At 37.2% G+C, this 8944-nt stretch overlaps 1 non-coding gene across 1 annotated transcript; it reads right to left on the bottom strand.

Moving 5' to 3' along the window:
• Positions 1-2737: 2737 nt before the first annotated feature.
• Positions 2738-2811, bottom strand: TRNAN-GUU (transfer RNA asparagine (anticodon GUU)). Its single transcript has one exon. It is a non-coding gene; the product is annotated as a tRNA-Asn (tRNA).
• Positions 2812-8944: the final 6133 nt, after the last annotated feature.

Genomic DNA, 8944 nt, shown 5'->3' with positions numbered 1-8944 from the left:
CAAAGGCCAGGGAGCCACTCCCTTAACTCGCACTGATGAAAATTTGACTTCATGAGAAATTGAATAAAAGACTGCTGAATTGGCCTATTTCTTGCGCGTATCAATTAAAGTATTTTGAAATGAACTGTGAAAAATGAATGCTTTCTTAGCATGAGGGAAGGAACTCAAGAATCCTCTTTTTTATATAACTTAACTGAAGTTATTCAGAAAGCTCATTCGAGCAAAACAAAAGAAGACGTATATAGAACAACCATAAAACGAAGCAGTTTTTGTCTATCAGAATGATTGATTTTTTATGCATCTGAAAATCAACTTAATTCTTCCATACCAGTAACAAGTCTAATTTAATAAGTATGAATTCACCAACATTTCAGAATACAAAATTCTTCTTTTTAGGTCCGTTGAATTGACACGTTAGATACAGATGGATCATATCTTGTAAATTCTCTCTCTTTTCTTTTGTCAATCGATGTTTCTTCTTATCCTTTCTTTTGCCCCTTGATGACCAAACGATTGGATCTGTTATAACCATCCAATTTCTCTCTTGTTTTGCCACCTATTTTTTTTTCATCGTTACATCAATATTCTTCAAAAATTTCCTCAGTTATTCTTGGGCTATGGGTAGCCAGTAAAACTTTTCGAAATATTTGATCTAAGGGGAGTTTTTTCGTCTCAAAATTCGAATATTCATTACTTGAAGTGGTTATTTCGCGCATTCGTCCAAAGATGTAATTACTTCGAATTTGACCGATTAATCACTTTCCTGAATTTTTATAACAAAATTGCAAATAGCCCCTTTGTTATAATCCTTCAAAACGATGTATCAAAATGTCCAAACCATTCATGTAATTACTTTTGATCAAAATATTTATTTTTCTAAAACCTCCGACCTTGTGTTTAACAGCCACACGCTTTAACCAATTGAGCTATTCCAGCTATTACTTTTTTTATTATAAATATTAATAAATTGTTAATTTTCTTTTACATGTGACCTATCGTATAGGCTGCCATCGATGAATGAGGCCCGACTGTTGATGCCCCCGTTGGTTTGTGCTCCATGATCAATACTACGAACCCAAAATTCCGAAGCTCGACAAAATTCGTCAGAATACGAAAACAGAACAAATGAGGAGAGTCCAGATAATAATTGCAAAATTGCGAAACATCGATAAACCTAAAAATTGGGTTCAACTTCAAAGAGCAAAAAGACAGCTTCCTTAGCACAGAAGCATCCAAATATCAATACATTACTGCTTCGGCGGTTTTCGGTAAGACACTTTAATGAATCTTCCTATGAAAGACAACAAACAAGTTTGGTTCGGTTTGGTTTCAACCGAGTTCGAACCCAATTCAGTAGCTCGATTATTAAACAAGTCGAGCTCGAATCTATAAGAGCTCAGCTTGTGAAACTCGCAAACCGGTTAGAATATATATATATTATAATTCTTAATTTTTTAAATATAAAATAAAAATAAAATTATATATAATAAAATATTTTTATAAAATATAAAATAAGTCGAGCTCGAGCTTATGAACTTTTGACTCGAGCCTAATATTATTCGGCTCAGCTCGACTTGAATCCACTCCTAACGATGAACATGTGTACATTAGTCGCAGTTTTGGATTTGCAGCAATTATCTCAATGATGAGCTTTTCTCGGTCATATATCAAGCAACAGGGACCTTTATCGGAGCTTGATGTCCCCCTCCTTGGGTGCCTACTACTAATACATCCTTCTCTTCATTTTCTAAAGCTATAGATGAGATATTTGATTTTTGTTTGAGAGGTGAAGGGCATTTTTATCTTTTTATATGATACTTAACGTCCGTTGATGATTTTGGACCAACTTGACATTTTTTGAAAGTTTGGGTACTGCAGTGACATGTTTGAAAGTTTGGGTATTAATTTTACACCAAAGAAAAGTTTTTATCATTTGATATCAGCTGGAATAGCTGATAACATTGCTATAGGAATGCTCTCCCAGTTAGTTCAAATCTAGTGCATAGAAAAATCATCAACTCTGATGTTTAAAGACTTTGTGGTAAAGAATCTAAGACTATCTTTCATGCCCTGTGTTGTGACAAAGAAGGTGTGGTTTGGGAGTTGCTTCAATGCAAGAATGGAGGTCTATTCTCAAAACATAAATTTTAATGACTTGCTTGTAGGATGGATCCAATCCTGCAAATATTTGAAAGAAAACTCAGTTTTTCTTATCTAAAGCACAGCCTACTTGCTCTGGTTTATTTGGAAATCCAGAAAAAAAAGTTATTTTTGAAAATGAAAGTTCCAATGAGAATTTTATTCTTTTGCATGCTCCTCCAAAAGTAGGAGTGTATCAGAGACAACCTAAAGTTGAATGTGGATGGAGGCTTCAGACATCTCCACTCAAGAAGTTGTTGTTATCAGAGATCACAATAGTTCTTGTGTGGTTGTTTTTGTGGCTTCTTCTCTCCAGGATGAAGTTATTATAGTAAGGCAAGGCTTAGACTTGGCAAAGATGACAGGCCTCTCCTTGTGTGTGCTTGAGTCTGACTATCAAGAACTTGTGAATGCCATACAGAAAGGTCTCCCTGAGGTTCCAACAGCCTCTCTTGAGTTTTATTCATGTTCCTTTTGTTTAGTTTAATGGATTTCTTTGTGTATCAAAAAATGTACTATTTTAGACATTTTCATTGTAATTATGAGATTTCAACAATTTATCCTTTTTTTTATTATAGACAAACCTAAAACTCAGCTACGCTAGAAGGAGGGCTTGAACCTCCGACCTTGTGGTTAACAGCCACACGCTCTAACCAACTGAGCTATTCCAGCTGTTATGTTTTAGCATAGCTATTAATAAACTGTTAGTTTGTATTAGACAGCCTTTGCGCAGCTAGAACAAGGAACAGAACGAATCCTTTTAAAATAATATAAAACAGAACATGAAGGCTCTATCTGACTGTAGTAGAGACGGAGATTTGGGGATCAATTCAATCTTCCACGAGGGTTTGGTGTCTGGAGATGGGCTATCCCTACTCTCCTCTGTGTATGTGGTCTTATCGTGCCAATAGAATTTAACAGTGTCTACACTCTACATATTAAATCTAGATTTCAATCAATGTACAATAGAGGTTTGTCTAAAAGAATATAAAATATTTAGACTAGCATCCCAGAAAAAAGTGATAACCAATCAATTGATCAAAGTTCTTCCTTTCCAACATAATACATTTAGCAATTCCAAGTGTTTACAACTTCTATAACTAAGAGCCCACTTTTGGCCTCTTCGTTCCATTGACCATTTTTTTTATATATCTTTCAGTTGACTTTGAATATACTAAAAATAAAACAACACGTATACAATGGCCTAGACACCGTAGTTACACATAAACACATCAGCAATCTATAAGATTATTAGATGTACAGCATCTACAGCAATCTATAAGATTGTTATAACTAACAGATAAGCTTTGCATTTACCAGATCTAGAGTCTTTCCTATTAGACTAGGCTTACAAGTTGGGTTAAAGAATTCCAGTTACAATGGGCTTGGATTAGCGCTCGGGCCCATTAAAATTTTGATAAATTCCCAACCCAATCAGACTCCAGTTGCAACCCTATATTTAGACTATTGCAATTTCTTTTTTTCCTCATTGGGCTATACAACAGGGGTACCTATCCCCCAAACCAATAACCCCGAACCCAAGTTTCCGCTACAGCCAGCCAAAGACCTTACAAATCAAGCAAACAAGCATCCAATCATCCATTAGCCAAGAATAGTCAAATAAAAAATGCAGTAAATAATTCTCAAGCTTCAAAATGTGCTTAGCAAGAATAACACTCAGGAATAGCTAGAAAAATGAATTCCATAAAGATAGTAAAAGGGAAAAAAATGAAAGCACAACTCAAACCATTTAATAATTCGTAGTTAATAGCTAGAAGGGAAATGAGACACAAGTGAACAATTCAAGACCTAATGGAAAGACAAGAGCATAGGGGTATCATTGGGTTAGGCAAGAAGGTTGAGCCATTCAGGACACACCTATGAGTAGAAGTATTCCTGGGCCACACTCAGGTTGAGCTTTGGTTAAAATTTGAATGGGCCCGACCCAAAACTTGGCCCTTAAGAAGGTCTATCTATGAGCCATGAAATCTTTCATTTCCATGCAAAGCAAAGAAGGTATGAATGTCATAAATGTGAAGAGTATTCTTGTTTGATTGCTTTGAGTGCACATTTGCAGCGACCAAGGTCACTATATCAGTCCTGGGATTTTGTGCCGGATCCATTGAAATTTTAACAATTCTGAGCCCACCTAAGTTGCATCTCTACCAAATTCACCACCATTAATAGAGAGAGCGAAGATTTGTTTAACGAGTCCAAGAATCATTAGAATTCCGAAAAATGAACGTGGCATATTTATCCTTTTCTTTTTCTTTAGTTTAGCTTGGAAGAAGTATAAATATAAATATGTAGAGTGCAAAACCTTGTATTTTGTATTATTTTGAATGCATTTGTGCTATATTAATGGTGGCATTTCAGATGTTGACTGCATTTTGAATTTTTTTTCCAGAGGAATATTGTTTCAGAAGGTGGCACCAAACAAGTTTCTTTTTTTTTGTTTGTTTAGAAAGAGAGAATAAGCTACACAACACGGAGTGAGAACACATCTGCACCCCACAAGGAGCCGCCCCACAGCACATCCCCGCCGTGTATTAAAAACATCTCCCGATAATAGTATCTGTCCCAATGATGTCATCATTAGGAAATGTTCCCAATACACGACGAGGATGTACTGTGGGGCGGCTCCTTGTGGGGTGGAGATGTGAACTCACACGGAGTAGCTCTCCCTGGCCCACAAATTACTGCAGCAAATAAATTAAACCAATTATTCTCAAACAACGGAGAAGAAAGAGTTATTGTGACCCTCGCTGGCAAGCCACTCAGGACGAGCAATAGCACTCTTTAAGCTGTAGACATGCATCCAAACCAAAATCAATTTGAACTGATTAGATGGGCCAACAAGACATATTAAATTAGACTACTCCAAATTTAATAATCCAAAATATTTATTGAATTTGGTCCATTTGTAATAAATTTATATTGGATTGGGTTAATAGAAGATAAGAATATAAGTATCAGTGGACTAAACTTGGATTAAATCTGATCCATTTATAATAAAATCATATTAGACTGGATCGGTTGAATCAAATCCAGTCCTATTGACAACGTCCTCCTGCGGAATTTATCAATGGATCCAACTGCTTCCACAGCCACCCATGCTTCGGCTGCATTAATCGAGCAGTTTTCTAACTGTCTGCATCTTAAAAGGTAAATTATTTGTTTTACGATGTCAAAGGCCTGCTCAATATTATCTTAAATGCTGTAATGGTTTATTTCTTCCTATCTTGTTCCAACCAAACCAAAAGTTCAACTTCGCTCCTTCCAGGAAGGACGCAAGTGTCTTCCGACTGTCCGAGCTGTCGCTTAGCAACAAATACTGAAACACACAATCGAAAAACCGCACGCAATAGTGTTGAAGATGAAGGCTTAAAAAGAATCATGGTTACGTGTCACCGAATGCTCTCGGTTCATTGAAAAACCAGAAAAATTCAAAAGCCAAAGGAGAAAAAAAAAACAAATCATGTTTGAACGTCAGCCCAGAACAGAGTGTTTAAGCATTACACTCCTATTTTTTTCTTTTTGTAATTGAGGGAAGTCAACTCCTAAATAAATCCTAATTCAGGGAACTTGAAAGAACAAAATGAGAATGAATTAATTGAATTTTGGTTAAGGGTGTTAATGGGCTGTTGTGTGGAGCCAAGGTTTTTTGTATGGGTTGGATTTGAGTTTTTCGATCTATAAATTGAATCTGGTTTAAAAAAATTGGGCCTGATCTAAATTTAGATTGAGCTTGAATTGAGATTTTGATAACCCGATCCTTGATAATTTGGCCTAAACCCGAACCCAACCTAAATTATGTTGGGCTAAACTTTGGTTGAGCTAGGCCCAAACTTGAGTCTACCATTAGAGTTGGGCCTGGGTTTACCTTCAACCCGATTCGACTTATCTGAGTTTTATCCTGAAGGCCCTAACAATAGAATATGAAAATCAGATTTATTTTGGCTATATTTGGTTTGAAGAAAAAGATAGGAACATGAAGGAAAAAGCAGAAAAATCTATATAATATTTGTAAACAATAGAATATGGAAACCAGATTTATCTGAGTTTTCCCATCTTTACTTTTATTTCTTTGCCTTTTTCTTCAAACCAAATACAGCTAAAGTGTTCCTCAAAAGTCAAACTAATCTCACAGCACATTATAGCCATGCATTGAAAATATCTCTCCATATATAACAATGTAGATGCTCTCTCAATGCATGGCTGAAAGTGTTGTTCAGAGATATTTTTGAAATAAAAAACCTTAGGTCTATGTCGTTTAACATTTTCCATTTTCGGTTAAAGTGCTATAACGCTAAAACTATGTGAATGATCCTTACCGTTTAAGTAATTGATTTACGGCTTTACCCATCGAAACGACATGGGGCTGCCGGGCTGGACGCTGACCGACTCTATCATCGTTGAAAATAGGTGTTTTTATTATTCAGTTTACCCCTAGCAATCTTAATTGTAAATCAATATTAAATTGGATTAGGGCTGTAATTTAAGATTTCTGAGGTGAAGTGCAGTATATTTATCCCAAGTTGAAAATATGAGAGTTCGGATTTTCTGTACTTTGTTTTGTGTGTGCAAGAAGGGTGCATTCCCAATCAAATTGGGACACGTTAGAATTTGGATAGCACTCCAGCTCAAATATGTGAGCCATTTAAATGGCCAATTTGCCTCTATTAGTTTTTTTAATAATACTTATAAAATAAAAGAAAGGGTGAAAACTTTCCGCAACCACAAAAGCTATTCTATGACAAACTTTAATATTGTCTGTAAAACCTTAATCCCCTTTTCTTCGTTTAGCAGAGAATGAAGGAAAAATCAGAACTCCAAATAAAGAGATATACACTCTACTCTACATATCTCATGAAACATAGGATGAAGAGAATAGAAAAGTTTATTGTCAATGGGCACAAACCTATCACTCCATGAATGCCGATCTCCACGGATGAAGACATTGCTATGGAAAACTATCAAGGGATTAGTGAAGCATATGAAATCTTGACTGATGAGTATTGAAAAACGAAAACAAAGAAAACTGTTGCAAACCAAACCAGCTCTAACCTGGTGTCGATGCATTAATAAACGATTGCAGACAAAATAAGGGTGGAAGTCATTTGCAAGAAATCGTTTCAGGTGCCCATTGTTTCTTATTCACTTGAGTACTCTGCTGTTTTCAAAACACTTGCAACCCATTATGAACTGGTGTCGGTAATGACTCCCTTTTTAAGTCAAATTTATTAAATGTCAACTTTATTTTTTAGCGATAGTATTGAGAAAAAAAATCATGAAAAGAAAGACAATGGAGACTTCACAAATTAGGATGCATGTTACAGAGTAATTAACATCTACTAATTTTGCTTTTGAACTTATCTCAACTTGAAGATTTCTGAATCTTTACCTCAATCAATTGGATAGAGTATACACTATAAAGTCATCAAAACAACAAGATTTGCCGGTTTGTTGCTTCAGTTCTCATTTGCAGAATAAGAAACACTGAACATTGACTTAGAAAAAGCATATTTACCATGGAGGAGCTATGCTAGCAGTTCAGTATAAACAATTCAACACCAGAATTTTTTCCCCTGCAATCGTTCGTTAATGGCATCTGCTCCATGGAAGGGTTAGGTCTGAACAGTTTTTTCTATATTTTTTACCATCTGTCGAGCTGGGCGGTCAAAGTCTCTATTTTTATTATTAAAAAATACAAACGGTCCCGTAAAATGACTCGCACATGTGACCTGGAGCAGGAAATCCGGACTCAAAATATGAATGGTCTGCGTTCAAGTAATCATCCTAACATCACACGCAAAAAGCATACAGGTGAAGCTGGAGGGAACGACGACGACACATAAAAGGGAGGATAGACGTTCTGAGTCCTGTAGTTTCAGCGATGGATTCATTTGTAGCAGTGCCTGTTATTTTCATTTCTGTAGTCGCGTTCTTTGTAGTTCTGACTCTGTTACTTGCACTCTGCAACAAACAGCGTGGAGCTACCGGTGCCGGAAGTGGAAATACCGCTATTCATCATGGCGTTGGACGAAATAGCATGGTCTTTACAGGCGCTGGTGCGGCCTTAGCTACTACGGCCGCCATGAGTAGTATCTATAGTGGTGGTAGCGGGGGCTGTGACAGTGGTTGGGGGGGTGGAGGTGGCTTTGGGGGCGGAGGTGGAGGTGGTGGCGGTGGGGGTGGGGGTTGCTGATCGCCTGATTCCTTTCCATTCTGCCTAAACTAGGATTCAATTTGGGTTTGTAAGTGGGGAGATGATTCCCTTCCCTCTGTCCGGTAGCGTCTGTCGCAGTTTGGAATGTTCGCTATTGTACGATATCTCCTGGAGATCGACTATGATACCCGAAAAAACTTGTGACCAGCTAATCAATCAGTTGAGTATTTATCAAAATTGACGGATGGGTTCTGATTGTCTTTCGCTGTTGCTCGTCTTCTCCTCTGCTTCAGTATCCATATAAGATTCCCGGCCTAGTTATAATCAGAAATGTTCTTCGTCCCAGAAATGGCGACGACAAAACATAAAATAAGATTCCGGCGTAAAATAAACAGTCTTTTTGAAAGCATCCTTGTGCTGCGAAGACCGATCTGATTTATTGCCCGATCTCACTGAAATCCCTCCGCCTGAAAACCATCCGAGCAGAAATGGCGACATTGGGAGGTAGAGTCCGGAACGTTCTAGTCGTCGCCGGAGAGGGAGACAACAGCGACGAATCCATCGGCTTCTTACGGGACGCCTTGAAAACCTTGGTGGAACGATCCAACTCCAGAGATCGTTCTAAAAGGTGTCGAA

Source organism: Nelumbo lutea, chromosome 2 (assembly GCF_056320005.1).
Source record: "Nelumbo lutea isolate HS-2025 chromosome 2, American lotus-T2T, whole genome shotgun sequence".
In the NCBI taxonomy this organism is placed as follows: Eukaryota; Viridiplantae; Streptophyta; class Magnoliopsida; order Proteales; family Nelumbonaceae; genus Nelumbo; species Nelumbo lutea.
This window is presented reverse-complemented; position numbering and strand designations above follow the sequence as displayed.